This window comes from Varroa destructor, unplaced genomic scaffold, assembly GCF_002443255.2.
Source record: "Varroa destructor unplaced genomic scaffold, Vdes_3.0 BEIS01000003.1, whole genome shotgun sequence".
Taxonomy (NCBI): Eukaryota; Metazoa; Arthropoda; class Arachnida; order Mesostigmata; family Varroidae; genus Varroa; species Varroa destructor.
Genome location: NW_019211456.1, coordinates 54,317,784 through 54,341,706, shown reverse-complemented (window position 1 = coordinate 54,341,706; position 23,923 = coordinate 54,317,784). Strand labels below are relative to the sequence as shown.

General features: G+C 36.5%; 1 long non-coding RNA gene across 2 annotated transcripts; it reads left to right on the top strand.

Annotated features, from left to right (window-relative positions):
• The first annotated feature begins 13,474 nt into the window (after positions 1–13,474).
• On the top strand, positions 13,475–23,923 carry LOC147757143 (uncharacterized). 2 transcript variants are annotated; one of them, XR_015323828.1, is made up of 4 exons: positions 13,475–14,180; positions 20,796–20,899; positions 21,673–21,750; positions 23,418–23,923. It is a non-coding gene; the product is annotated as an uncharacterized LOC147757143 (long non-coding RNA). The 2 variants fall into 2 exon arrangements; XR_015323827.1 differs by lacking the exon at positions 13,475–14,180 and having other exon boundaries at positions 14,194–20,899.

Genomic DNA, 23,923 nt, shown 5'->3' with positions numbered 1-23,923 from the left:
AAAGTGGAGTAAAATGAGTAAGTTTTTAAAACGTATTTTTAAAGGAAGGGCACCTCGAGGCCTAAGGCTTGCTGAGGCTAAGCTCTTTTTCGTCTCTAGTCTATTTTTCTTCTTTTCTATCTATAACAAAAGACTGCATTGGGTCTGATGCTTAACCCGTTTTGGTTTTCTGGCTCCTAAAGCAGTCATGCTATCTCTGTTTTTACTTTTCAAAAAGGCTAGAATGGAACGTTTTTAGTGGATAACAAGTCGAGTCTCACCACGAAACTAATACAATAGGCTGCAGAAAAGGTCGAGTCTTATATTACCCACTTTCAAACCAATAAAAATAATTCTGTTTCGATGCTTATTATAATATTTCAGGGAGTATCCTCTTTTTAATTGAATATAGAGCTCAGTAAACTCTGAGTGAACTCTGATGATAGCTCTGATTTGTTAGTTTATTATCTTCTCTTAACCTATTAACGCACTCAGATATTGCTGTTCACCTTTTTTAACCTAGAGGCATATAGTTCAGCAAGGCGTGGACCTTAATTAGGCGTCCTAGTTTTGTTCGAACTTTTACTCTTTGCCCAAGAAGAAAGTACTGCTTTAATAAGTTAATCACATCGTCGTAAGCGCCAGCGTTGCATGTAGTATACGACTGAGTTGATGTCTTTCGTATTCTATAAAGATAATCCTGAAAACATTGGCGCGCGGTAAAAACCTGGGTCAAGTGAGAGGTCACTTTTCCGAGGTTGCTCTTGTAATACTGATTTCTGATATCAACCTCGGCGCCTAGGCACTTACCCACGTTATGCTTTTCGAAGGTGTGCTCTTGGGTTTGGCTTTCTTTCGGGTAAGCATCTAGACTAAATTTCTGTTCGCTTCTCGAGTATAATGGTTTCATTGTACTCACGACTACGACGGCAAAGGCTGAGTTTGTGCGGAATATTTGTCTTAATTGGACTACATCCCCTAATGTATTGATGCGGACTATACCCTACAGAAGCTGGGTAGAGAACTATGAAATTTGTCACTAAGTCAAATAGCTCACTCTCGGCATCAGCCTGCCGAGGATCTGTAAGGTAAAGACCGCCTTCTTTGCCGTTTGCTCTATGCATGGAATTTCGGTTATGCTATTTTCACGGTTTATTTGTAGATACCAAACTGACTTTTCTGGTTGGGTTACATGCCCTCCCAAGTTGATATTAAGGTTGGCCTATCGTATTAGCTGCTCGGGGCCCTGATTAAAACATGCAAGAACGGTTTCACAAATGATTCAAGGTATATTATCGCATATTGCGTACCAACAATGTTTGAAATTGAAATTACAATATTGTATATACCAATTTCAGAGAAATCCGTTAAGTGTTTTCACAAATATGAAGGATACTGACAGGTTTGATCTAATGTTTCGAAATTTCGATTGAAGAAATCTTTTGCCTATCGTAGCAACAGGAAATTGTAATTTTTTCTAAATTTAGAGATTCATGTTTAACGAACGCAAACGGGTTCCTGTAGTATATATTTAGCGCTGCTGTAACAAAGAATAAAGCACATATCAATATATAATTTTTACTTAAACTCGGACGCTTCGTAAAATGTAGTATACAATGCGGAATCTATTTAGAGGCGTTATTAAATGAGTAGATATATGGTACTACATAACGATAAATAAGAAACAATTTACGGTAAAACGAAACGTACGGTTACGCTTATCAAAGTATAAATTCATAGCTAAGCAAAAAAGATTCCAATTATAACGCTCTTAATTTTAACTGTGGTTATTTTTAATAGCTATGGATTTAAATAACACTCGACTGATGCCAAGTCTTTCTCTCCCCTTTTATATCTTCAATACTTAAATGTAAAATGCTGTTAAGTCAATGGATGTCAACCCCGGAATTACAGCTCAACAAAGAACTTTTGTAGGCGGCCCTTCAGGGGACTTTATCTTACGCCTTTTACTTATCTATATTATCATCTGACGCACGATGCTGGTAACGAATCAGACTCTCGAATCGTTTATCTATATTATACTAGAGATATTTTATTTAATGAAATCTTTCTACAGCGGCTCGCATTATACCTACCTAGTTTGACAAAGGCCATCTAGGTTAGTGAAAATTTACTTGCAATGCAATACATCTTTGCAATTCCCAATCGGTCCAGAGATATAGACGCCATAACTTTCATTAACCATACAAGACATGTCAGATCATACCCAACGTACGCTTGTGACGCACAGCGCCGCTAAGCGAAACCATGAGTACTTTGCCGAATAGAAACTATTCAGGCAAAGCCCTCTGAAAAGAGTGACAGCAATTGTAGAGACTGTTAGGACTGATTAATAGCACCTGAAGTGCTTTCATTTAGGGAAAATGTTACGATTTGTGTTTGCGTGTCTCTGCATATTATTACATTCATGATCGACTCAGCGTAGAACAGCTTTCTTCGAGGTAGGCCGAAAGTATATCTACTTTCGCAATAAAGGTATTCGTTATCTAACGTTTGCTCCAAAATATAACCATCAGACTGTTTTTCATCATGCCAAGATCACGTACGTCGTACGAAATGCATTAAGTTATTCGAAGCTATTTAAAACAACGAAAAGCTTAACTTTCATTGCATAAGATAATACAACGATATTTCGTTAACTGTACTTCACACATTCAAACTAGGGTTGTCGGATTTCTTCAAAGCTCCGTTGCTATTTGCATGGACGTGCCAAATCTCGTTATAAAGTGGTGGTTTAAGGTTCGACGGTTAGCTACACTATGCCATTTTCTTTTCCATAGCCATAGCAGCTATCGATATCGCACGGGCTTAAATCTATTCCCTCACATGAACAAATGGTACTTGTATGATGTCTAAGTCATAAAGGGGTTCAGGTTAAATATGGCAGAGGCATGTATAAAAGTAGAGTATGTATTGTCGATTACGGATCGCAATCTTACTCATAGATTACTATCAGAGTTAGGCGCGCGTCACCTATGGTGCTAAGTTCGACAGTTTTTTTTATATGTGTGCTATCTAGAACAAGATATCACAAATGAATTAAGCATCACAAGTGAGAGTTAAATCCATCGCTTGACTTTGTCCTTCTCGATGCAGACTATAGCAATGATGAAGGGCGTTATCGAGAAACCACACAGTGTGTTGTCGATTACCGTTTCATGCGTGAATCGCAAGAAGTATATTTATTAATATTGACCGTTACCCTTTCGGGCAATACCCCGTAATAACAAATCATATATCTAATAGCAAATATGAACAGCAGCGTATGAGCACACCTATTCGATACTTTTTCAAAAACGTTCTCCCATTTGTTCGATTCCATTAGACTCCAGCGGATGCCTAATCCTCCTTCGGTAAGTAAAACCAACTGACTTGCGCCTGTAGGGACGATGCGCTCCAGCTGATGTTTTGTTGGTAATAGTCGTGCAAAATCGCACATACGAGTACACCTGTACACTTGAATCCATTTGTTGTGAGCTCAGTTCGTGAAAAGCCTATCTTCTTCTTTTCTTCTTTATGAGTCCTCAGTGTTTTGTCCTCGTTCTGATTTTACAGCGTGTTCTGTGGAGAATTCCTATTACATGGACAAAGAGTGCACTGTCCACGCGCTGTTTTGAATAAAAGCATTGCTTCTTTCGCAATACGTTCTTTCGTTTGAAATCATGAAAAGTCGCTTTCTCTGCGGCTGTAACGAAATGCTTTTTTTGAAGGCTCTCCTAGTCAATGTTCTCATTAATCCTTGACGGGTTCCATTAACGCCTTCGTAAGAACGAACTTAACTACTGAGCGTTGACTTTGAGTGCTAGATAATATTCTTGCCTTGAAACAAATTACTTTCTAAAAATATATAATCAGATCATAATTGTAAATAGCCAAAAATTGAAATGTGTGGATAAATAAAAATATTATACAAATATTTACCAAATTTTGTTAGCTAACAATTTGTTAACTAATTATTTTTTTAATTAATTAACTGAAAAAGGTAAAGTTATGCATATTATATAACTGATCTATTATAACTCGGCACCGCTTATCTGGCGAAATGTGCATCTATTTCTCGAAAAGTATCCTATAGCGTCCAGTGCGTTTCCTTCCACGTTGCGCTGTGTAGATTTTTTCATTATCTCCGCGGGCAGGTACAGGGCGGAGATTCACTGTTTTCAAAGCCGAATAACTTGTGGCACAACTACCGACCGCCAACATCATTGGGAATGTTTTCCAAAACCCGCGTTGACAAGCTCGCAAAACGAAGTTTTCCGTCATTCTGACGTACATGAAACTACTCGCCATGTCCGATAAGGTTGATACTGCTCACCTTTTTCCAGCGGCAGACTAGCAGATTCGCTGTCCACGGAGTAAAAAGAGATGCTACTTTGTCTCGCAGATTAGCACTCCTCGCAGCTGCGTGCGCATGTACGCCCTTTACTCTAGATCTTTTTGTCCGCAAAATAGCATGTACTCTAGCGTAAAACAGTTTTCTGAGCGCTTGGATAACACTAATGATACTTAGAAAACAATAAGGGCTGCTTAGAAAGGTCGGAATCGTATTGTAGGAAGAAGCGGCAGAAAATGGTTTGCTCGAGTGAGAGGCTCTCTATTTTTTAATCTTCTTGTAGGTAAGCGATTACTGGTGCCCACCGATGGCCTGCCAGTTCATGCGGCCTGAGGTGGGTACTGTTTATGCTAGTCAAGCTAGCCGGTTGTTCCAGTGGGCTTTCATCGTTAAGTCAAACGGTGCCCTCATAATGTGGGCCGAGCACAGTTTACTCGGGACGCGAGAAAGCGCCTAACTCTTCCGGTATGTTACTTTGCATCACCTGGACTCATCTAATATAAGAAGCTACTTCCATGGCGGTAAGAAAATTAGCGAAAGGTTTCGATTTTGCCAATATTATAATTCTTTCCAAAAACACATTCAACTCGAATTTCACAACCAGCTCACTTAGCGGAAGCTGCTTGGCACTCAAAAATTTTAGCTTCGCCAGCGCTCCTGTAACGCCTGAATTGTTCGGTCCCAACCGGACAAAAACATTTATATAGCTTTGTTTTAAAGCTTTCCCACGTTTCCTTCGCACCGATCTTGAGATCAAAGCGACTCTGAGCCGCCCTTTACGAATGTTTAGGCTCTCTAATCTGGTCCGGTGGCCATGTCCGTTCCTTTGCAAGCTGTTTGTACTCCTCAGCCCATCGCTTGGTCCTTCTCTCATCGAACTCCAAGTTAACCAGCCGTTTGAGTAAAGCTTTCGTGATAGTGAACATAACGCCCACCATTCCACTGCTGCCACCGACATAGAGCAAGCTGGCTTGGCTTTGTCAATAGCTAGCAGGAACGAGGCTTCACAATGCTCACTCTGCGCTCATATATACGTAGGCGTATGTTTGTTTATATATTTGTACATTGATCCCACTTTTTTTTTATAGAAAAAAAAGTTTTTCTCCACAGTTATTTTTAGGTGTCGATTTTGATACGACTTGTTGAAAACTTTTCGATCAGAGAGATTTTAATAGTAATTTGATTTGAGTAGGCTATATATTTTCTTTAATCCTGGTTAGAAGGTAGCCTACCCAATGAAAAGCCCTTCAAATCACAGCTGAATCTTTCATCCTTTCGAGTCTAGTCTGTTCGGGGCACTTGCCGTTCAGACTGGTGGTTAAAGGTCTTTGACGAATGATCTGCAAACCATTGTTTGATTGCAAAATTACATCCCTACAAGCGTTCGATTACACTTCGAATAAGGTTCTCCTGTATTAATTCTGATATCCCGTTGTTATTATCGGTTGCAATAATCATATCTCCTTAATTTAGTCAATTTACTACCTTGTTAGTTTGTATAAGTGACTTCGTTACTTTAGGACAGTTATTCTATTACCCTGATCCAGCAGTGATTGATTACCCCACTAGAATGACTTCGCTTTCCAAATTAAATGATCCAATCACCTCGTTACTTTATTGAAATCGATCCGCAAAAGCATTGCGCATACCCTGCCGCTCAAAAAACTAGATATAATCGTCTCTAAAGTTTTCTATATAAATATATACAAATCTTACTCAACTTGTACTTAATCTGCAGCCGTGCAGGCACCGCCAGTCTAAGGCAGTAACAAATCCAGTACTTTTGTACAGTTATTTTCGTTCTTCTATTTAAAAAATTCTACCTACTGAAAAAACTTCGATCTAATTTAAAAATCTAAACCATATGCCAAGATGTTTTATCTTCCATCAACGATTTAATGCCATATTTATTCAATTTATTAAAATGGAATGCAAGTTTGTAAAGTTTATGGAACCACTTGTACATTCTCCATGCGTAGCTCTTTTTTTTTTACAATTATATTTCGCGAAATAGCTTTAGGAAGTGCGATATATTTGCTACAAAAATTATTAGCTCTGAACTTAAAATAATGACCTGCACAATCTGCTTTGCAGAGTTGAAAGAACATCCAAGCATTTTGATTCTTGAATAATGATAATATAGTAGGCGAATCAAATTGGTGGCACCTCAAAAACTATTTTTAACATAATCGCTTCCAAAATTACTTCTTTTTGCCATAATAGTGATGATAAACGTAATGTTGTTGCTATAAAATAATGCGAAATTGTATTTACGAAACTGTACATAATTCGTATAATTGGCACATGTGTTGATCATATATGCCGCGCTAGGATCAGAGTCCGCACTTGCGGACGCTTACATGCTAAGCTTCCTAATGAGAGACGCACTAGCGAGCAACACGTGTACTACTCCATACTCAAGATCAAAACCGCCGTTTTTCAACAATGCACAATTTTGATTGATATACTAAATACCAAGGTACCACTATACCAACTGGATTTTGAAGTATATCGTGTGTGCGCTTTTTAGAGCGCTTTTTTTTTGTTTCTGTCAAATGAAAACACTACCATAGCAAAAGAGGTACGAAATTTCCCTGAGGAATATTAAAGAGGACAAATAGCCCATTACTCAGAACATAGTCGGCCTTTACACAAAACTATCTTCCGATTAGGTAAGACTCGGTTATAGCTAGATCGCTTTTGTCTTTTTGCCAATTTTTACGGAATCTCTTACAGAAACAACGAAAAAAAAGATTATCGATACCAGTTTTCAATCCACATTTGAACGGCAAGGAGTAAACCTAGATTTTTACTGGACATTCTTTCCAAACGATTCTGTGCATTTACTTAAATTATCTGTGAAAAAAAAAAAGTTAAATTTACAAAAAATATGCAATATTGACTAAAAGGCGACGCTAGTGGTTGGCAACATCAAGTTAAGTCACAATTTTAAAGACCTAATTTATTAGGTTGTTACAGCGAATCCGGTAGGCTCTAAATAAAATAATCCTTAAAGATAAAAGCGGTAGCAGTCGAAATCCGACGGATGTCGAAATCCTATGCTTCACTTTTTACGAAAGCAGATCATAGAACTTTATCAGAGTCCAATGGCTTTGTCTCGTTATTCACATGTAATGTGTTGCAGAAGCATGATCCAAATACCGGAAACATAAAAAATGGATCCCCCGTGGACTGACTTAAGACCAATTAAAAATTCATGCCTTATTCCACTTCAATCAACAAAAAATCCGCTCTGAGTGTCAATCGCATAGACAAGGCATGGTCCAGTCTTTATCGCTAGTCGGAGAGAGATTATGGTGGTCCTTGTTCTAGTAAAAAATCAAATTTGGTGGCAACGTCAAGTAACCGCAATGAACACGAGAAGCATCTGCTGCGAAGAGATACTCACCGAAAATGAAACAATAAATGCAGCTCGCTATTTCAAGTTCCTCGAAAAACTCCTAGACCGTTGGCAAGGCAATTAAAAGCACGCAGGCTGGTTACTTGATGACAACGCCAGACCTCATCGCCACACCTCAATTATTTTCTGTATTGAGCAAAGGAGTATATAACATTGGCTTCAATTTGCTTACTTTTCGAAATCGATTTACTTCGAGAAACCATAGACAAAGAAATTGCAGATGGGAACGCAAATGGTAGGTATATGGTCGTCCAGAATCTGCCAGGGAGCTAGGACAGATGCATAAAAAATGAAACAGAGTGGCCCTAACACATTCTAAAAATAACCATCACAACCCAACTAGTTCAAAAGTTACTCAATTTCAAAGCCTTTCACATTTGCTTGTAACAACCTAATATTTACAGTACTTTTCTGATGGTAATAATAATTGCAATATTAAACTATGGGATAAGATTCAAAATTCTCACAAGCGTCGACTTACGTTATGATCGGTTGTAAACGCTTTTTTCATCTGATCTTCATTGCATTAGCTAAACATGTTTTAAAAGGATCCCAAGTAATTGAACTTTGGCACGCATGAAACTTTCAGGCGAAAACCTGATGAATGATGTGATAAAAAACTGAGGATTTCCGTTTTCAATTTATGATTTTAATATCAGAATCCGTACCACTTGGCAATATTTTTCCCTCAGTCGATTTGGACAATCCGTATGCCAGTCAATCCGGTTGTTTAAAACTCTCCTTCTCTTGCTTCTATCTACTGAACCTGTGTCGTCTTTTCAATTTTCATAGATTTTTCTGAAGCATATCGTGCAACTCAACGTAAAATTAACACTTTATGATATTCTTTTAGAAGTATTATGAACATACATTGTTTAATATTGTAATTAAACAGCCAGTCAAGGAGATTGGGATTCGAAGGGCAGGCTCTCGAGTTGCCGTGCCAATGCTCAATTATAGTTTATCTGCCCGCCCGCTTAAAACATTTTAAACATCAGCCTCTGCTTAAGAGTTAAGAGCAGTTTGTTCAAGTCCTGCTATAATATGTATAATTAAACTGATCTTGCATGATGTATGTAAAGTCGCTAGGCAAGTATTTAAAGATGACATCTGATGTCTCATCAAGGAATTAAAGTAATGCCTAGTTATTCTTTGAAAGATTGATTTGTAACCCGTAAATTCGTATCGACTGTTTGCTACTTCTGTATAACACACACACTTATTTATATCAGCTTGTTAAATATAAGTATTTCAAGCCCTGCAAATTTAATCTATTTGTAACTACATTTGATTTTTGCTGTAAAATACAGACATTTACGGACTGATAGTGTAATATTTCAACGGAAAAGATAATAAAACAACTTTAAAAAATCTTGATAGCAGTAGAGGAACCAGTTCTGTGATGTCATTAAATATCTTTGAGTGGCTAGTCGGGTCCTTTTGTGCCTCTAGATACTGATCCTCTAAAGTTAATGATTGCCTCGTATTTAGGCCATCATATTGAAAAGGCTTCCATCAAAAACGTAGGCATATTTTATGTTGTAGCGCTACTCACCCATGAGTAGCGCTATATAATAATACAAAAGTTTCACGGCGACGGTCGGTCGTTGTAGAATGTCGGCTTGTTTATTTTCATATAGATAGACGGAGCGATGTGTATGCTAATCGTGCTTGTTGCCGGTACCGCCGTTACAGTAGAATTGCCGCATCAGAATTTGCTGGATACGGGCTTTGTATTATAATTAAATTGAAAACTAGAGTATTATAAATCGCTTTTTTCTGATATCCCTATTTTTGCAATTAATTGAACAGACCAGTAAATATGTAACAATTTTTTTGTTACACATTTAAACCAGGTCATCAACAAATCTGCAAATTTAAAAAAGGCACATCTTATCACCCCAAACCACGACAAAGGCCTGCCGATCTCCTCTCGAGTTGAGGATAGCATCAAACTTGGATTTCTCATCGCAGGCGAGCATAGAAAAAATCGTCGCCCAACAAAAGTTCCCATAGCAAAAATTGTCCATGATAAGTAGTAATACTGCATGACTAATTACAGTTAGTACGTAAAAATCTAAAAAAAACGTAAAAACCGCTGTATAGGTGCAATCATTCTTCAGCGGTTCAATTAAAAGAAACTAAAACCTAAGCGAAGAAAATCCTAAAAGCGCTCCAATGAAAAACTGATGCTACTTGTACTTCCTGATATATGCATAATACATAAGCGGACTGTCAATTTGAAACTAAATTCAATAAATGCTCATCAATAAGCTTGCTTAAAGAAAGATTGTGCCTTCAGTACTATGCCTCGAAAAAACCAAAGCATAGACAGTAAGTAGTACTAACGAAAATGTTATATATATGTATATATATGCATAGGCGGAACACAGAGGAGTCATTGAATATGAAGTGACAACACAGCGATGCTGTTAGTAAAAGCCAAGTGCTCTATCCGTTCCAATTACTTCAAAGACTTAACCGTTTGAGACTGGTTTATAGGACGTTATGCACTACCTACAGTAATCATCAAAACTTTCTCATTTTTGGTTGTCAGCATTTCGGAAATGAAGCATTTGTTCGAAGCTTACACGAGATAATTAATTGAACAACTTATGAGGCATATAGTTATATTAGCTCATTAAGTGAGTATGACTAGCAAATAATTATGGTGTTTGCCTTGGGTCATTTCCGTTTTAGAAAATCAATGTGATATTCTGATACGATTGGAAGAATAAGATGATATGTATATTTTTGTACAGAACAGTATGCACAGACCATATTTCTTCAGTCATTCTCGGTGGTAGGCAATTTAGTTGGTAACCTGATTTCTTGGAATGTGCGCATTACGCAAGCAGTTGGAAGTACTGAGGCTGTGGACAGAGGATTCCTTCTCTTAATTTACAAAAACTGAGCTAAATCGCTTGTTCAATGACTCTGCTCTATGTATTTTTTTAAATTTCTTTTTTACTTTTTTAATCCTTTATTGACTTTATTTGTTCATTATCTGTAATTTATTCATTATTTGTAATTAAATGTAAATTTGTAAGTTACCGATGTCATTCTAAATTGAAATAAAAGGTCCACCTTTCATAACGTAGCGTTAAAGTGTGAGAGGTAAATATAACAATGTCGAACGCTTAAAAACTCTGGCGAGTCTCGCTTATAGCCACTTGCGGGTAGGCCTTTGTATTTTGTCGGAGTAAATCATTCCTATTGACTTCCGTGTTTTGGATTATTATTAGTCAAGATCATTAGTCAGCAGTCCCTCAGTCAGTTCACTTAAGTGACAATAAGCAAATAAACTAAAAATAACCAAACAAATGCGCAAATATACACCTGAAAATTAAACTTGAAAACTAAAATTGATGTGAAAAATAATTTTTCGGACACCCGCTCCGTGTATTCTACGAAGCTCTATAAGAAGTCAATACACGACTAGTTTAATGGAGATAAAAGATGCGTGCCTTTTCACTTACAGGTAGACTGCAGACTCAGCCTCCGCGGGGAAGTGAATTCGCTTACAATTTTACGTACTTTCCCACTAGCAACCCCTGTATGAATCACTGAAACGCATGAAGTAGACACTGATGAATGAAAGACATCCTGCCTTAAGTACAACATATGAATAGTAATTGTGCTATACAAATACACTGTACTATCAGCAACTGATGAAATGTGAGCGATCAGCAGTACTGCTTAGAAAAAAACTCATTCAACTAAAGTAATATAACGAATGATATAATTAATGTTAAATAGACATTTAGAAATTTAATAAGAGAAGCGTCTACAAATCGTAAGAAATTTTACAAATATCATACTATATCTTTACATTTTCAAAAACTTATCGAATTAGCTTCATATCAGTGTCTAGTCTACTGCCCCCAAGAGGGTAACTCGTGCGTTGCATTTGATATATGTCTGTAATGATTCAAGATTAAACCTGGAACATGGCCTCGGCTTTAGTTACTTCAATGTGTATGAGTTTTCGACCCGCAGTTTAAATTTTTATGTGTACGCTTTTATTTACCTGACTGTATGTGGAAGATAATAACTTCGAAGAACTCGGGACATTAACCCGCTTAATAAATTCATCGTTAAGCTGAATATTGATTATCTAGTATGCGAAGCAACGTATCACCATTTTAGTTATGTCAGTCGCAATTATTATTACTAATTTCTACAGACGACGTCCATTAGACGCCCGTTCTACACTAAAATAAACTTTTAGCCATTGCAAAAAGGTGCACGTACTTCGACTTTTGTGCTATGATTCCAACATAAATATAAGACAGATATCCTCTTTGTATTATTCGATATGCTAGCAAACAAGTAAAAGTCATAAGTTACTTCGATGAAACTTGAAAACCACTGAAAGCTGTAATCGGTAGCCTCTAATATCTCATTAGCCGAAAAACGACTAATAATGGGCATTCTCTTTATTTTTTTTAAATTAAAATCAGCTATTTATGTGTAGCTATAGGGCTACACGTTGCCTTAGCAAAACTACTAACGTTAACTATTAGGTAACTTCAAATAGCTCGCTCTTTATGTCTTTAATCAACCTGACAAAGCGTTTTGTCCCAAGATGTCTGAATGCTTAAATATCAGCAGTTTTTTGTTAAGTGGGGTTTAAATGAAAGGTTATTCAGATTGGGTTAGAAGCCATAGCATCACACATTCTGCTGATCGCTATTTTCTTTAGCTCACAGTGTAAATACCTGTTACTGTTACATCCTAAGCTAGATTTTGTCATATACATTTTCCAGTTCCTGGTGCTTAGGACCTAGGTAGCAGCTAATCATCTTGACCAGCTTCGCACAACTTAGTGTGCACTAAATATCAGGATCCCCTGTCTAAGCACTTGTTGACAAGCATTATCTAAACAAGGAACATTCACGTAGTAATGCATCAAACCATAAGCTCGCTCTGTTGGGGAAACCCTCAAATGTGCTCCTAGCACCTGGATCGCGCGAACAGAAAGGCGATAGGTCCAAAACAAATGTGCTTTTTGGACATTCTGCCCGCCTCTCTACTTACTTTAACTAGCGATTCGGTTGTAATGGCTTACTTTGGCAGCAGTCTCCGGCTCTTTAAGTAATTGGTGTGCGTCGATATCGTATGGTCAATATGGTAATGGCGGTTATGTGTAAAAATTGTCCATGATCTTCACATTAGTCAAAGCGTATCTAAAAGATTACTCCATGTTACCAGATTTTATAAGACTTCATTACAACATACCTTTTCGAAAAAAGGGCCCGTATTGGCCCTTTCCAGTGCATATTTATGCAGAAGTATGCAGAATTTGATGTAAGAGCATACTATGAGGTGATTATGCTCTTGGCTCTGCGTTGTTTTTTGGGGTTGCACTTGCTTACAATATCCAACGCTTTGTTAGCGGAAAACTTATTCTAACGCGATAGATCAATGAGGTGTTTACTAGTCAGTCATCGCAATTTTATCCTTACTATGCACGTCTTTATCTTTATTACAATAATCTACATTTCTGCACTTAATTTTTTTTCTATCAGCTTTATTTACTAGGTATACATATATTTACCGTGATAATAAATAGACGAGTCTATCCAGAATTTAGTTAATAATGCAGTCATCACCAGTCGTGAACTTCTGAAAACACTGCTTAGCGTCGAATAGATTTACTGCCAGCCGATAATCGTTTTGGTTACACCTTTAACAACAACTTGGGAACGTCATCTCTTTATATTCGAAAATGAGTAGGTAATGATTATGTAGATAATTAATGACATTTGATAAAATGTTTGAGTTTAATATGACATAAGTAACAATTCGCCGTGATTTATGCAGTATGATACGCCGACCAAGCTCATATACTTGGCCAATGAATATCCTTAAGCCATTTAGTTACCTCCTTTGTGTTTGGTCTAAGACACGGTTCCGTTGTCGATTTGTCGTCGACACTGAAATCAACAGCTGTATTTTCGCATGCGAGGCGAATGCGCAATCTGTAATCATTTAAACAGAGTTACGCAAATCTAAAAGAGAAAGGCACACTGAGTGTGAGAACATAGAGGGCGGGGGGCAAATTAAGTGAAAAAGAAAGTAAAAGTATAAACCGGCGACAAAAAACCATGAAGAGATGCGAAAGAATGCAACAGCGAGGGGGTGAGAGAAAAGTGAAAGACTGGGGTAATGAGAGGAACTGAGAGAAAAGGGGCAAGAGAGATGTGAGAGTGAAAAAAAAAAAGTATGTCAGGTTATCTTGATTAATATGTGCAACACGTTTTTCGATAAAAATCTGAAGATTCTAATGGGCAGTCTACATCATTGAAGTACTGAGATCTGATTAAAGTGGATTTCCCTTCTGTGCCATGGTCGCGAGTTCGTATAGCTCTGTATTGTCTGTTTACATTTTGCGTGTACGCCCGACGGAAGTACCTCAGTCAGGTAAGTAGTGTAACGTATTCGCAGTGGAATACTTAGCGGTTTGGGAATACTAATACTTAATGGATATCCTGACATTTCTGTGCCTAGCGTCAAATATTAATAATGAATATCATGACTGAAAATGCTGCCTCAGTTTGACTCTAGATAAGACCTATTGCATTGAGGACGTTTACCGATCTTACCTGCCACTTTTAACGGCTCTGGCAGACGGATAGATAATAGAAAAGTAATCTTTAAAAGGTCCAGCTTTGTTCGTCAAAAGTCATAGGGCTACTATCTGACCGTACTATAAAAACAAATGAAGTAGATAGAAAGGCTCATTGTCTTAATGCGAAATCAAATACGTTTTCGGCTTAATATATTGGCAGTGATAATTAGCTGTTTCAATCCGCTGTTATGAAGTTTCCTCGCTGTGCAGTAGCAATTATTATTTTGCCAATGGTACTCTGTAGTCGGTAAAGAGTGTACTTTTCGATCACCCCGAATACATTTATAGAATATCTCATACGTAGATATAAGACGTAACGTTTTTTCTCTCGCTAGTGTTGGAGATCCTATTATATAAGGCAATATCTCGTCAGTGCCATCAGATGTGAGAGATCACAGCATCCAACCCTATACAGCAGCCGGCATATGTTGTTTGTATAACTATATGAGTATTACATTATATTATTAGAATGTTGCAATAGTCCTCTTTTTTTAATCGAAATTTCTTTTACAGTCGTCCATCGATATAAACTTTGTCTCTCCTATGAACAAGCTTCTCCAGTAGACGACTCATTGATCGGATTTCTTCTTTTTAAACAAAAGCGATACCACGGTTTAGCATACAACTCAAAATTGTAACTCTGTTACGTTTTTGAGTAATCACATTTTTACTATTTCTTCAATTACCTGGAGAAGGCACCTTTTCTGCTGCGAAAAAACAGAAAATTCCGAACTTCGTTTGCATGAAAAAGCATTTTTTAAAGGGGCTAAATTCAGAATTCTGTATTTATCTACATAGCTTCTTCGTTCGTAAGCTGTGTTGACTGTTTGGCTAACAGCTATTAAATGGTCTGAATATACAGTGACCCCCGTGGAGTTTGGCTGTGATTGTCTACATTGTCCATTGAATGACTGTGTACTTGCAGTTGACACCCAAAGATAACCTATGGCGGAATTGATCGTTAAGGCTATTTTCAAGGCTTTATAAACTTCTAACGTGTCAGTTAGATTTATCTGAAAACATATTAAACTCCGCAGAGGTATATTCTAATGCTTAGGCAGCACTATAGTGATTTTCAAAAATATTATTATATTCAAATGGAAAATCTCTAATCGTCCGTATGACGACATTTTTTGACAACGAGGCTAGAAAACACAAATACTTTACGTAAGTACTTTGTACTCCTATTTACTAAGCAGTACTCTGATGCAGATATTATAAGTGTATTTCAAAATCAGAATACGCCTATCGCTAGCACTCGGATTGTAGTAGGTTTAAGCACTAGTCGACCTGTCAACTTCGTGCAAAAACCAACTTCAATAAAAAAAATATCTGCATGTTTCTTCTTTAAATAATCAAGCATTAATACTCACCTAACTAGATAGCTTTATTTCCCCGAGAGCGATTAACACGCAATGACTAATGTTTAGTCTGTTATAATTGATAATTGGATTTCGCGCTAATTGAGCCCAATGTGTCCTAGCCATTGTCGTCTATGCTTACTAAACATATTTATTGGCCTTGTTTTTGCTTCCAGTTATTTCATTTCGCTCCATTATTAAAAGCTATTAACAGTAATTCGTCTAAGATTCTTATAGTCTCAATTGGCATCATGACTACATCTGGATTTTAAGATTAAACAGGTATCAGTAATGTATATCGTGTTTTTCGACGGTCTCTAGAGAAATTTGCTTTCTATCTCCAAAATCCTTTTTTTTACGTTTTTACCCGTAATACTTTTCACCAAAACCAAAGCAATATCTACCTAAATAAAGTTTATATATCAGCTTTAGGATGATCAAAGATTCAAAGTACATGTTGATATTACATTATTGATTTAATACGCGTGTATAGTCAAGCCATGGTGTCAATCTTTTAACGTTTCCGGTTTGGCGCCCTGAAGTAATTTTACTAATTGTCGCTTTTGACGACTGTTTAATTATCGGGGAATAACAGCCTATTCAAATAAAGTTTGATCTATGACACTCTTCTTGACCAGTAATTACCATGTTTACAGAAAAATGCTAATTGAGTATACGTTAGCTTAAGTCTAATCACAAGTAGATTTCAATCGTGGCACCATGCTCAGTCAAAAATGAATAGCAACATATATGAAAATGTTAGGTGTTTGTACAAATCTATTAAAAACTTTCTTCTTATTATTAGAAATTTTCTTGGTAAAAACATTTTTGAAATGTATTATTTCTTGGCCATTACTTACATCTTAAACAGCAATGTCATAATGGCTCTACTTAAATCCGTAAGAAACTCTCAGCTTCTGAAAATTGCAAAAGTTTTCAAAGAGGTGTCATAGCATCATTATTGGTTGGGATGTAAGTGATCTGTAAGATGCCAAAGATTGACATATTAGTCTTTTTGATTTGGAAAACCCTGTGTTATAAACTTCCTTTATTTCGAAAGTATGCACCCTCATCATTAATAATCAGGTAGTGCTTATATTTAGCTTTCAAAAAAGAATAGTCGGCCGTTTTGATTAAATCGGTACCATAATTTGTCAAGGAAAACCACCTTTGCGCTTAAAATCTACTAATTGTTTCTAAGTTTTTGTCTCCATAGAACCAGGTCGTTAGCAGTCTTCGACTAAAAATCGCATCACACGCATCACCTTGGCATTTGGCATAAGTTCCTTCATTATGTTTTTAAAAAATAACCGAAAGGCTTTGTGAGTATCAGGTAGACTGCGGCTTATAGTTATTACAATAGTTGCTTTTTAGTCAAAGAATTCCGTCACTATAAGATGTTGGCTGCTGATAAAATAATTAATTTATTTAAATTTATAATTACAGTTAAAACGGAATATAATATATGCATAAACGACTTAGCAATCGATGGTACACGGTGTTCTTATCTCAATGCTATGCGATATCTCAAAAGAGTTCTTAACTTATATCCATAAAAAAATAGTACCTTATAGTTTCGACCCTGGCATCCTCTGGAATTTACTCTATATAATTTTTGGTACAATTTTGGATTCATATGCCATGCATTATGTAAGAAGTTGCATATCTACGGAGCTGAGTGCGCACATCCTACGGCAGTTGTGTCATATGCAGTGTGTGCGCATCTATTTAAAACTAGTAAAGCTACTGAATGCGTTGGTTTCATATGCTTTTTACCTAATGGATGGCGTGATATGTACAAAAGGGTAAAGTCCTCTTATTCCTGAAATTCTAACTAAAGTATTCGCACTAGTTCCTAGGAATTGATACTCATATCTTTGTTTAATATCTGTAGGCAAACAAATGCATATATAGTACTCTCTACTGTATCAAACATTTTTTAACTCAAAATGTAAGCCCTGAAAGTGTTGAACTTTTTTAGTAATTCATACATAATTGCGGATCTATTGTTAGTTTGCTATAGTAGAAACAGTGATTAATCAAACTTAAGGAGAGATTGGTGAAATGATTTAGAAAATTATCTAAATAGTTAATTAAAACATATCCAAACCAAACGTTGTTTAGTCTTATTAATTGTTGTGAATAAAATATTAGTTGTTACAAAATCACCGCTAAGCAAAGTAAATGGTGTTGCTGTTATTTTCTGCTAACTATTATGATGTGATTTACATGACAAAAAACTAACAAGTTTTTCCATCCTTCATAAAGAATAGCGCATTAGCCTATCATAAAATTTTACCTATATTTTACACTTTAAGTCAGAGCACCTGGTTATGGCATTATGTTTTTTTATTTAATAATAATTTTTATAGCAAAATGCTTGATGAAATCTTCTTTGATGTGTGAAAAGTTAACGCAGTTTTTTAAGCACAGATTACAAATAATTCCTACCGTACGGGACGCGAAGTTACTGACATCCATCTTCGAAGCACCTGAGTTGCAAGGAATAAGCCCAGACTTTTATTGTGTTTTTCCAAACAATTCTGTGTGCCTACTTAAATTAGCATCACAAATATCTATAATAAAAAAAGGTACAGTTCGTAAATACACGTATAAGATTGGATTCTGGACAACAACGGCATCAAGTTTAAAGTTACAAGTTTAAAGACCTAATTTATTATGCCTTTAATATAATTTAGCGAACTTCAAAATTGAACTTCGTGACTACGCGCTACTAGTAAGCGAAAATTTGGCCAGTTGTCGGAACTTGAAGGACAAGAACCCATTACCGCAGTCGAGGAAACTTTTCACGGTAGCAAATGTTCGAGCCTAAAGGCTCCACTGATCAAAATTTACATTTCACATTGTGACGTGTTACATAACTATAACTCAGATACTGAAAATGCGGGAACTGAGCAAAGAATTCGCCTCATATGAATTGGCTCCAAGCTAGCTGGAAAGGCGCGTGGTATGTTCTACGTTCTATTTGAACATTTGAAAAATACTAGGAACTTTAATCAATAAAAAACCTGCCTGAAACATACAACATAGACGAAATATGATTCAATTTCGATGACCAGGCGGAGAGAAACCAGACGAGAGAATGGCATCAGTCTGGAGAGGAATCGGTGGCAATATCAAGTAAATTTAGGCGCACGGTAATGGTGGTATTTTCGATGGGCATCAAGGGTATCCACTATTGCGAGATAGTCGCCGAAAGTGAAACAGTGAATGCAGTTCGCTGTCTCGAGTCCCTCACGAGACTCATAGACTGTTGGCATGGCAATCGAAAGCACGTACTCTGGTTAACTGGTCACGGTGCCTCACCACCATCCCCCAATTACTTTCTGGATTAAGCAAAAAGATATCCAACGTTGGCTTCAACCCGCTTATTCTCTTAATCTAGGTCCGTGTGTTTACAGGGCTTTATATGCCAAAGCAACGGATGGAACAGCATATCCCATTATCTATGTACTTAGAAGAGCCATAAATAGAGAAATATAGATATAAGGCAGCCAAAGCGCTGGCATCAGTATATTAAGAATAAAAGAAAGTACAACTAACACATATTAAATAATGATTCCAGCCCAATTTAAACGTTATTCATTCAGAGCATTCGCTCATAATCACAAACGTTCCAACAATACAGTTTTTTTTATATAACGGTTTATGTTTACCGTTCCCCATGGAGTCAGAGTATCCCCGACCAGTTCCGCCCAAATGTTGTACTACCCCCCAAATTTGTTTATACTTATAGTTAAGCTCTTGAATCACTGGTCAAATTCAGTTATTTTGTTTTCTTGAAACAAAGCTTCTGCAATACTAGCAAGACGAGATAACATAAAATATTATGAAAACGGACCCCCTTCGGACCAATTTCGCAAGATCCAGATACTTTAACGCAATAGGTCTAGAAGACATTTTAGTAAAAACTAACCCCTCTTTACTATTTCTGCCAGAGCTAATTTACTAGAAGCTAAAATACGACGTATTCTGTAATTATATGTTAACATCGCCGAACGAAAAATGAACTGGACGCAATGTTTGGCTTGAAAAACCAAAAGCATTGGACCGGCTATCAAAAGGCCTAAATATAATTCGCCCGTGAATCATGTTTTGAGGTACTTAAGGGAAAGCTTAATACTACAAAACAAGCGTTCTCAATTCTAAATTTGGAAGCATGTCAATGATTCTATATGACACCCAAAACAGCACATTTTCTGTTTCTAATGGTATCAAGGTATTTTAGCTTTATTTGAATGTTCTTACAAGTCGAAAGTCACCCTGTCAAAAGTCTTCATTATTTTCTTTGCTTATCAGTCTAACAAGAACGGTCAATAACAATTGTTAATTACTTGTGATTAATTGTCTTGCGTACCTTCTTTCCTTAATTCGTGTTTCAAGTAAGTCTATAATAGACAATCCAGTCTTATCCTGTTCTGCTCATATGACTAAATACCACAATAATTACCTTGAAAATGATGTGAGTATTTTAGAATAATTTTACGAAGTACATGGCTGTGTTCTCAAGCAGGAACCCAAATCATAACTCTACGAATTTTAGTTGCTTACGTGCTATCCTTGGATGCGTCATGCTCCAGGGATTTTGACTGTCAGAACCATGGAGGTAGCAACATCGTATGGTTTATCAATCTGTAAAAATGCCTACTTTATGGAACAGGCTAAGGACGAATCGAAAAGCTGCGTTAAAAATCTGTCTTTCTTGCTGCCTCCCATATTAAGCACGCACCTTCTTGCAAACATTTATTTAAGTACCAGTGGAGTTCTAACCTATTTTCCTGCTAGCTTAACTTTTTACAATGAACAGACACTTCCTGATACCGTCGTGCATAAAAAATCCCAGAACTCAAATTTATTTAGGGGCAGAGTCAAACGATAGCCATATTTCAGATTGGCCGTTTCGACTAACATCAACGTATATGCGATCTGCTCGCATCCTGCTATCCGTATAGGATCAGCCAGACGCACAACTGATCATTAGGCCTGTGTGTGAACTCATTGATAATGTTTTTATTTTTCTAATAGCTACGAGGGTAATAAAAGGATATTTTCAAGATGTTGAAGACCTGTGTTAAGTGAACAGTTCCGAGCTACTACTAGCAGTGTAAAGCAGCTCCTCCACTACAAAGGTAAATGTGTAAATTTGGAAATAGTCTGTAGTGGAGTATTTAGTTGAGTCTCGAGATTAGATATATTTTTTTTTAAATGCGTGAAACATCTCCTATTAAGCTATTTAGATTTCTGAACAATTTTAGACTCTGTACAGTAGGTTAAAAGAACATAGTATTTAGATAGTTAATTTACCTTGACATCATCGTGGAAAAATGTTGACGAGTATATCATAAATAGGCATAAATCATAGATTTGGGCAATTTTCCAGTGGACTACTTTATTCAGTACATCCATATGTAGGTCGCAACTTTTTTTGCTTTTTATAAGTCTCTGAAGAACACACATATCCCCCCCTCTATGAGGCATAGCCATAAATTAGGCTTTTGATATTTGCAGTCTGCCATCTTTCTTGATTACCAGTGTTCATTCGTTCCATGGACGACCCCAACAGCTAACAAACGCTTATAACCACGCTGTATGTTTAATAAACGTGGATTTACTTATATCAAGAGGTAGAGAGCAGCAGCAACTGGCGGAGCTGCTGCTCTCTACCTTTTGTCACTGTGTAATATATTCACTCTTTATTGCTACATAGTTACTGAAGCATATCACGGAGAGGTTCGAAATTAATATAAAATCTAGTTCAGGTTTTTAAAGCAGCAGCTTTGGCTATGTTTTTATATGGTTTCACTATGACGTGTAATTCTACTTAACTATAAAGTAGGTACATAATGCAAGAAGGCTAAAGCACTTTTTTTTTTCGGTTTCAAATTACATCTTTCTTGAACAGGTTTCATGCTTTCAATAATATGAAAACATCCTACAAAAATTCACGATTTACGCGCCCTAAATATTGCGTGAAAATAACGTAAGTATCATTGCCTTTCGCGCAAAAAGGTCTATATCGTTTTCAGTACAGGCTGTTAGTGAAAAAATCATAATATGAAGGCGACGTTGGATAATTCAGTTTGTACCATATTCAGTCCGCTTTTATCACAGATTTCGATAGCCACCACCTCTTGCGTTGTATGACAAAATTCGATCGCTAGCAAAAACTTGGAAATGTTCTATCAGATCCAAGTGCATATAGTCCCAGACAGTAGAGCTAATGAGCTTGTATTATTCTATTTATGTTATAGCAACCGAGTTATACTTAAATGTTGCATTACTACCGGGTTCTGTTTTCTTGTGTATAGGCTGAGGGCGGATATTTAGTTGCGATAAAAGAAAGAGGTACCAACCATTTTCTACTAGACGACATGACGAACAACGATGTCAGATTGGCATATTTCAGCCTCAGCGACCAAGCACAGATAGATATGTCAGAAAAAAATGGACAACGAAAGATTAACCTTTTGCGATTTTAACTAAAACTAGAGGACGTTTATGTTTTATCGTCTCTTGTAACATTTTTCACGGAATAGAGTTGATAAGAGCATCATTGCGTAAAATTCTTTTCACCTTAGCAAATTAAAATACTTATTTAGCAACACAGAGTTTGCATCTTTCATAGAAGAAAGTAACTGGATATGCATACAATCCGGTCAACTCTAAAACCGCTCAGTCCTAGAAAAGTCGAACACCAGATAACTTCAGCAATACTGAATACTGCACTATAATCATTAACGAAGTTGATTTCAGTTGGATGACGTTCCATGTGGTAAAGCCATCAAATTCCTTTGTTAGTGCCGTGAAGCTAACTAATGCATTTCTCGCTATGAAAAATGTTATGACCTAGACTTGAAATTTCTTTCGGGGTGACTTTGAACAACCAGCCATTTTCTCCCCTAACGCACTGCGAACGTTGACTGTTTTAATTCTTGCTAAACTCTTATCGTCCGCTCAGACGCTCCGCGGTATTTGAATTGCTTTTTGAAACTCATTCAAGTGACTTTCGACCCTACCGGGCGTGTTAAAAATGAATTCGAAGAAACTGGATTAAGAAAATCATTTCGGGCACATTTTATGTGCCCGAAATATTTTTTATCTTTCATTGACTGCTTTGGTAATTTAATATGGCTTATCTTGAGATAAAAGAGAAAAGGGTTGAATGAGTTTCTCAGAAATAAAACAAGCTAGCGTGTAAACTTATAAGCGTATCATTAATATCGGTCGACGAATTGGTGGATGCTATGATATGAAATCGTAATTGTATGTTTTGCTTATACTCTTAAAATGAGTTTTCTGAGGTATAAAGCGAAACATTTTTTTTATAGTGGGCTACCCTATTGAATAGACTCATTAATATTAAACCCGACCAAATACACACTGAAAATCACACCGGTATAAACTATAAACGAGAAAAACCTTTGAAGCGGTTGAAAGTAAGTTTTTTAGCGAAATATTGAATGCATCCATAATAGAGGGAGGTACACTTGAATTATTTTTTGATAACACTAGTTTAGTATAATTAGAAACGGCTAAATTTACCAAATTAGTTTCTTTTACGATGGATGTGAAAGACATGGGCCTCTTGCTTGCTTAGTTTAACATATTAATTACTGCATTTCTGTGTTTATTAAATGTTTTCACTAGGCGAGCTCAACTGGATTGACTGCTGTCGCAAGTTAACGCAAAAATAAATCACAAATAATGTATTATAAGCTTTTCGTATTTATTTATGTTTATAATTAAGGCTAATATAATTAATTTGTAATACTAGATATGTAAAGATAACAAAGTACGTGCCATAGCGTTGAGCATATATATATATATATATATACTCGTTCCTATTGGCTTCCGTAAAATGATATTGTCACTAAGCAATATGAACTACATAAATTACTTGAAATAAAAAATCAAAGTAAAATAACACTATATTTATATATATTTAAACAAACTGCCCTATATAGGATAAATTAAGATGGCAAATCTACAAACAGGTCAATACATTTTTTTAGATCCAGTTGCCACGATAATTAATATTCTATTGATTTCAGCTTAGAATTGAACGCTAAGATCCCCTTGCTTAAGTCATATGTGCAGTTTGGCACTGTAGCTGTGTATCTTCGTTGTAGTTTAGTGAAAATAATGTTCAATTT